Source organism: Rutidosis leptorrhynchoides, chromosome 4 (assembly GCF_046630445.1).
Source record: "Rutidosis leptorrhynchoides isolate AG116_Rl617_1_P2 chromosome 4, CSIRO_AGI_Rlap_v1, whole genome shotgun sequence".
Classification (NCBI taxonomy): Eukaryota; Viridiplantae; Streptophyta; class Magnoliopsida; order Asterales; family Asteraceae; genus Rutidosis; species Rutidosis leptorrhynchoides.
This window is the reverse complement of record NC_092336.1, coordinates 384,456,382-384,463,483: the sequence shown is the minus strand read 5'-3', so window position 1 is coordinate 384,463,483 and position 7,102 is coordinate 384,456,382. Positions and strand designations below refer to the sequence as shown.

The following is a 7,102-nucleotide window of genomic DNA, read 5'->3' as shown; positions in this document are numbered from 1 at the left end:
CTCACAATTCTTTGTTTTCTTGTTTGCCGACGTTTATAATATATAAATAATTTATATAATTATTTAAATATTATATTATATTATTGTGCATAGTTGACTCATAATTTTTAGTCCGTTGCGTCGAGCGTTGAGAGTTGACTTTGGTCCCGGTTCCGGTTTTTCGAACGTCCTTGCGTACAATTTAATATCTTGTATTTTGCGTTTCGCGTCTTGTACTCTTGTAATTTTGAGACGTTTCTTATCAATAAGTGGAACCTCTTTGATTGTACTTTGTACTTTTGAGCTTTTTGGTCGTTTGCGTCTTCAATTCGTCGAATCTGTCTTTTGTCTTCACCTTTTATTATTTAAACGAATATCACTTGTAAATAGAACAATTGCAACTAAAAGCTTGTCTTTCTTGAGGGATAATGCAATGAAATATATGTTCGTTTTTAGCATTATCAATGGGTTAAACAATGAAACGAAAGGACAAGACATAATATTCATATACACCTCACCATCCCATCTTGCTCAACAATCATCGTACATCGCTTGTTTGACACGATTTGAACCCGTAACAATGGTAGCTAATCATTGTTACGCGAGCACGTCGCATTAACTTTCTAGTACAATGTCTATCTCGCTTGATGTTTGCAAACACAACACAAAACAATTAGCGCAAAGTTAGTTCACCTAAACCTAGGCACTAACCAATTCCGGTCTGACCCGTCTCTTACAAGTCCCGCATGAAGCGTATACACAATAAAGTCTAAGTCTAGGCACCTATCTCAAGTCGCCTAAATCCCTTAAACCATGCTCTGATACCACTTGTAATGACCCATACCTCGTTATACCAAAAACACGACCAATTTTTTTTTTCTGGATCAGTACATCTGGACGGCGTCCAGTTATCTGGACGGCGTCCATTATTGAAGGCCAGGACGGCGTCCAAGCAATTTGGACGGCGTCCAAATGAACTGCAACTTTCTGATCTGTTTTCCATTTTCACGCGAGCGGAAAACCCGCTTCCCGACACATTTAAACAAAACAACTTCCACAACATGTTAACATAATTAAAACTAAGAAGTTTTCACAATAAAACCAAGTTTTACAACACCGGGCCCACAACGACCCATTTACAAGTTTCGTTCAAAAATACAAGTTTCGACCATTTGAGTTTAATATCCAAACGACACTAGAGCATGGTGTTTGGGGGTTAAACTACCCAATTCTTGGTCAAACTTCAAAAGCTAATCACCCAAGAGCATCTCCTATCAAACAAAGCGGGAGGCCACCAATCCAATCGAAAACCCTTGCCTTTATCCAAGCCGGAGCCTAAAAAGATAAACAACGAGAGGGTAAGCAAAACGCTTAGTGAATGCAATAATTATACATATACATATATAACTCACTTCCCTGCAATCACTTACACCAATTCCGCATTCATACTAGTAATATAATTAGCATACCATCATAAAGTATAACGCTAAAATTCCCGATAACACAAGCTAGTATAACAGTAGCATATAACACAAGCAATATAATATGCTACACCACAATACACAAACATTGATGTTCACATCATCCATTAGTATTCAAATTCCAAGGCTAGCCCTACGAATGGTATCGTCAACATCGAACTTTAATCCCATTCGTCTCAATTAATGTGGTATCGTCAACATCGAACTTATGAGGTATCGTCAACATCGAACTTTAAGCCCTCATCGTATGTCAATACAATAGTGGTATGGCTTCGTCAACATCGAACTTTAAATCCATACATATGAGGTATCGTCAACATCGAACTTTAAGCCCTCATCCAACAAACAATAGTGGTATGACATCGTCAACATCGAACTTTAAATCCATACCCTGCAAGCAAATAAATCATATACATACATATATAATTATTCCACTCACCTTAACGCTTCGGTGACGGTTTTATACTTCCACAAGCTTCAAAGCAAAGTACCTAATACATTAAGTACTCAATCAACACACAATCTAGTTAGACTAAACACCAACAATACACTCTTGTGCATTTAATGACTTAAATGCATTAAGTGACCCATTTATGCCAAAATCGTCCATTTAAGGTCAAGACCATCAATAATCACTAAAAGCTAGTGATTAAGGTCCAACAACTCTAACTAATGTAACATTGGGGTATTTCATACCCATCTTTCCCAACTAGGTCAATCATTAACCGTTTGACCATTTTAAAGTCAACACACCCATTTCGGGTCATCCACGAACCCAAATAACACCCATCTACTAAATTTCTAGATGTGCTAGTAATTAACTAACCAATTAAGACTCTTAACCACCAATTAATACTTTGAAACCCTAGGTTAGTTACTATTGAGTCCTCATGACTCAATCTTACCCAAGAACACCCAAAATCACCAAATATGGGTTTTATGTTCACCATTTACCCAAACCCTAACCCTTATATAAATCAAAGTAAGGAAATCAAAGTTAGAACATACCACTACAACCAAAACATAGCTAAGGGCTAGATGAACAACTTTAAAACATGCACTTTGACCCGAATCAACCTTTTCCTCCTTGAAATTGGAAAACGGTTGAATATAGATGAATGAATTAGAAGGATATCATAAAAATTAAACGGATGAAAATGGATAAAGACAATTTAACTATGAACATCAGCTTCCAAATATACAGAAGATTCATCATTTCAATAAAAAGAATTCATCTTGCCTTAAAGAATTCAAGGAATGCTGGTATGTCCTTAACAGATTCAACTGAATTCATTTTCTTTCCCTGCTTTTTAGATAAGCTCTGCAATATTTCTTTTGCTCCTACACACTTCAAATCACCAAAACCATGAAAGTTCAGATACATTACGGACCTTGTAAAATATATAGAGTAGCAAAAAAAAACATACCTTCGTCCATAATGCCAAGCCCTACTTTAGATTGATAAATCGCTCTCATTGATAAAATAATCTTTCCATCAATTATATATAGAGTAGCAAAAAAAAAAAACATACCTTCATCCATAATGCCAAGCCCTACTTTAGATTGATAAATCGCTCTCATTGATAAAATAATCTTTCCATCAATTATCTCCTCTACATGCCTCTTTTTTTGTCGATCATAGACCTAAATACCAAAAAATGCAGCTTCTTAGATGTCATCACCTCAACAACAATAGAATAATAAAACTTTCAACTAAATCTGAAGACACAACAATATGAAGATACCACAATATATGAAGCGCTTGAGCCAGAGTTCAAGCCTACATCATAGGTAGAAATATGAGCCCATTCAGATAGCTTAAACATCCACCTTAAAATAAAGTACAAAACATTGATTTTAGATCATGTACCATAATTAACTATCGTAGAAACAAAAATGTAGATAAATAAAAGAAAATTAAGATATAATCAATTGTGAAAATAATATTTTACCCATAAGAAGCCTGATATTCGGTTAAGAAGCCTCCAGTCATAACTTGATTTCCAGTGCCTTCATCAAAACAGAGTGACATGTGAATCATTGAATTCAACTTATCAGAAATTTCGAGAAGCTCCCTACAAACTGGGCAACAATTAATAATTGGCTCCCTGCAACAAAGGAACGATAATACAATTTATATTAGTATCAGCTAATATCAAATATACTCCAGAACTTATGACATATCTTTTGAGTTTTTTTTTTAACTTTTTTTCAATTTCTAAATGCAAGACAGCACGGTATCACGTAGGCATACTTTTCTAGTTGCATGGCAAGAAGTAAAGCCAGCTCATCCATGCTAACAACACCGTCTCCATTTTCATCAGTAGATTTAAAGAGTTCCTCTTTCTAACAGAAAATGTGAAAATAATATATTAAGAAGTGAAGTAAAAAAAAGAGCCAATTGATAATGTAAAGTCAAACAACTTAACAATATAATGGAATCAGGTCATTTTAAGAATGATGCCCAAATGCACATAGATCATATAGTTCAAAATTTAAACCTTTTGAGCAGCGATTCAATTGCCAAACACATCTACCAGTTCTGAGAACTCAGAAAAAGACAATTTCCCATCACCATTGTAATCCTGCATGATTGCACGGTCAAAAACAATAAAAAGTTGTTGGAATAAGCAATTAACAAAACGGTAAAGATGATCCAGGATGTAAAACTATAGACAAGATGTGTCGAGCAAAACTTTTCTCTATTTCAATTGGGTCCTGCAAATGGATAAGTTAAATGACCATACAAATGTAAGCAGCCATTAATGGACAGAAAAATATACATTTATATATCTCACCTCGACAGAACATGAAATACATAGTTTGCCAACCACTACATTGATGATGATGGATCAACTAACTCACACACCACAGTGTCAGAGTCTGAATCCTGCATTGCATCATGACCGAAAAAAGTATAGTATAAGAAACAATAGTAAAGGGAAAAAATATATCCAATTTCAGCAACAAAATCTAAGAGAGAATTATGTAAAATCAAAATGTAAAAACTTACTCGACTGAGAAACTCAAAAAGATCAATCTCACAATACCCAACAAGATTGTTTTTTGACAGTCGATTAGTCAGCATAATAAGAGGAAATGAAACCCATATATTCAAAGAAATTTTATCTCAAAAATGGTAGTGAAATCTGTTACAAACCTCAAAAACTGATACTTTTACCTCAACAACAATAGAATAATAAAACTTTCAACTAAATCTGAAGACACAACATTATGAAGATACCACAATATATGAAGCACTTGAGCCAGAGTTTAAGCCTACATCATAGTTAGAAACATGAGCCCATTCAGATAGCTTAAACATTCACCTTAAAATAAAGTACAAAACATTGATTTTAGATCATGTACCATAATTAACTATCATAGAAACAAAAATGTAGATAAATAAAATAAAATAAAGATATAATCAATTGTGAAAATAATATTTTACCCCTAAGAAGCCTGATATTCGGTTAAGAAGCCTCCAGTCATAACTTGATTTCCAGTGCCTTCATCAAAACAGAGTGACATGTGAATCATTGAATTCAACTTATCAGAAATTTCAAGAAGCTCCCCACAAATTGGGCAACAATTAATAATTGGCTCCCTGCAACAAAGGAACGATAATACAATTTGTATTAGTATCAGCTAATATCAAATATACTCCAGAACTTATGACATATCTTTTGAGTTTTTTTAACTTTTTTTCAGTTTATAAATGCAAGACAGTACGGTATCACGTAGGCATACTTTTCTTGTTCCATGGCAAGAAGTAAATCCAGCTCATCCATGCTAACAACACCGTCTCCATTTTCATCAGCAGATTTAAAGATTTACTCTTTCTAACAGAAAATGTGAAAATAATATATTAAGAAGTGAAGTAAAAAAAAAAGAGCCAATTGGTAATGTAAAGTCAAACAACTTAACAATATAGTGGAACCAGGTCATTTTAAGAATGATACCCAAATGCACATAGATCATATAGTTCAAAATTTAAACCTTTTAAGCAGCGATTCGATTGCCAAATGCATCTACCAGTTCTGATAACTCAGAAAAAGACAATTTCCCATCACCATTGTAACCCTGCATGATTGCACGGTCAAAAACAATAAAAAGTTGCTGGAATAAGCAATCAACAAAACGGTAAAGATGATCCAGGACGTAAAACTATAGACAAGATGCGTCGAGTGAAACTTTTCTCTATTTCAATTGGGTCCTGCAAATGGATAAGTTAAATGACCATACAAATGTAAGCAGCCATTAATGGACAGAAAAATATACATTTATATATCTCACCTCGATTGAACATGAAATACATAGTTTGCCAACCACTACATTGGATGATGATGGATCAACTAACTCACACACCACAGTGTCAGAGTCTGAATCCTGCATTGCATCATGACCGAAAAAAAGTATAGTATAAGAAACAACAGTAAAGGGAAAAAATGTATATCCAATTTCAGCAACAAAATCTAAGAGAGAATTATGTAAAATCAAAATGTAAAAACTTACTCGACTGAGAAACTCAAAAAGATCAATCTCACAATACCCAACAAGATTGTTTTTTGACAGTCGATTAGTCTGCATAATAAGAGGAAATGAAACCCATATATTCAAAGAAATTTTATCTCAAAAATGGTAGTGAAATCTGTTACAAACCTCAAAAACAGATACTTTTGCAATGTGTGGTCCATCTTTTTCCAAAAGAAATTTTTTCTCCTATAGAAGAAGAACGAAGGTGATGCCATCATGATAATCTTATACTCTAATCTTATGTTAATATAGACAATCATAAGGCATCACATTTACTAACATGGCAGAAGATGAGAAATAGTTGATTGCATTCAACAATTCAACTATTAACACCATAAAACTATAACTTATAAGACAGTTCCCAACCATCACTAAACTACCTCCCAAAACTGAATGTAACTTCACCCTAAACTGAATAAAAACTTAACTAATGCCATTCATGACACCCTTCTAAGAATAACTGGAACCATTTAAATGCAAAAATGGTAAAAACCAATGTAAAAATATTAAAGCCAAAACTATAATATCCGGTTTAATCTGATTACTTTTCATACATGAAAGTACCCCTTCCATTTCACCTATCATCCTGTTCTTCCCATAAGCATCCATCACACCATTAAACGTGAAAATATCAGGACTACAAACGCTTTCTTCAAGATCTTTAAATAAAGATTCAACCTGATTAACATTTTTTGCTTGTACAGATGCTCTTAAAAGAATATTGTATGTGACAATACTCGGTTTGCACCGTTCTCTACCTTTCATTTTATCAAAATATCCAAGAGCTTTAGATAAAGCTTTTGGTTTGTCTTTGGAGTGAAGATGGGCTGTGATAAGTAAGTTGTATAACGAAGTATCGGGCGACACCTACTATTTCTCATTTCAGAAAAGAGCCACATTGCCATTCGGGTCTGTCCTTTTTTACCCATTACTGATATTAGTTTTGAATAGACACCATTATCTGCTATGTACCAACATTGTTTCTGCATCCATCTAAATATCCATCTAAATACCTAAGCGAAAGAAATATTATCTGTGGAGTTACTAACATGATCATACATATGACTTTTCAGTCTACAATATAAAGAATAATCTACCATCTGTCA

General features: G+C 34.0%; 1 pseudogene; it reads right to left on the bottom strand.

Moving 5' to 3' along the window:
- Positions 1-1,048: 1,048 nt before the first annotated feature.
- LOC139841890 (phosphatidylserine decarboxylase proenzyme 2-like) lies at positions 1,049-6,761 on the bottom strand (annotated as a pseudogene).
- Between the last annotated feature and the right edge of the window lie 341 nt (positions 6,762-7,102).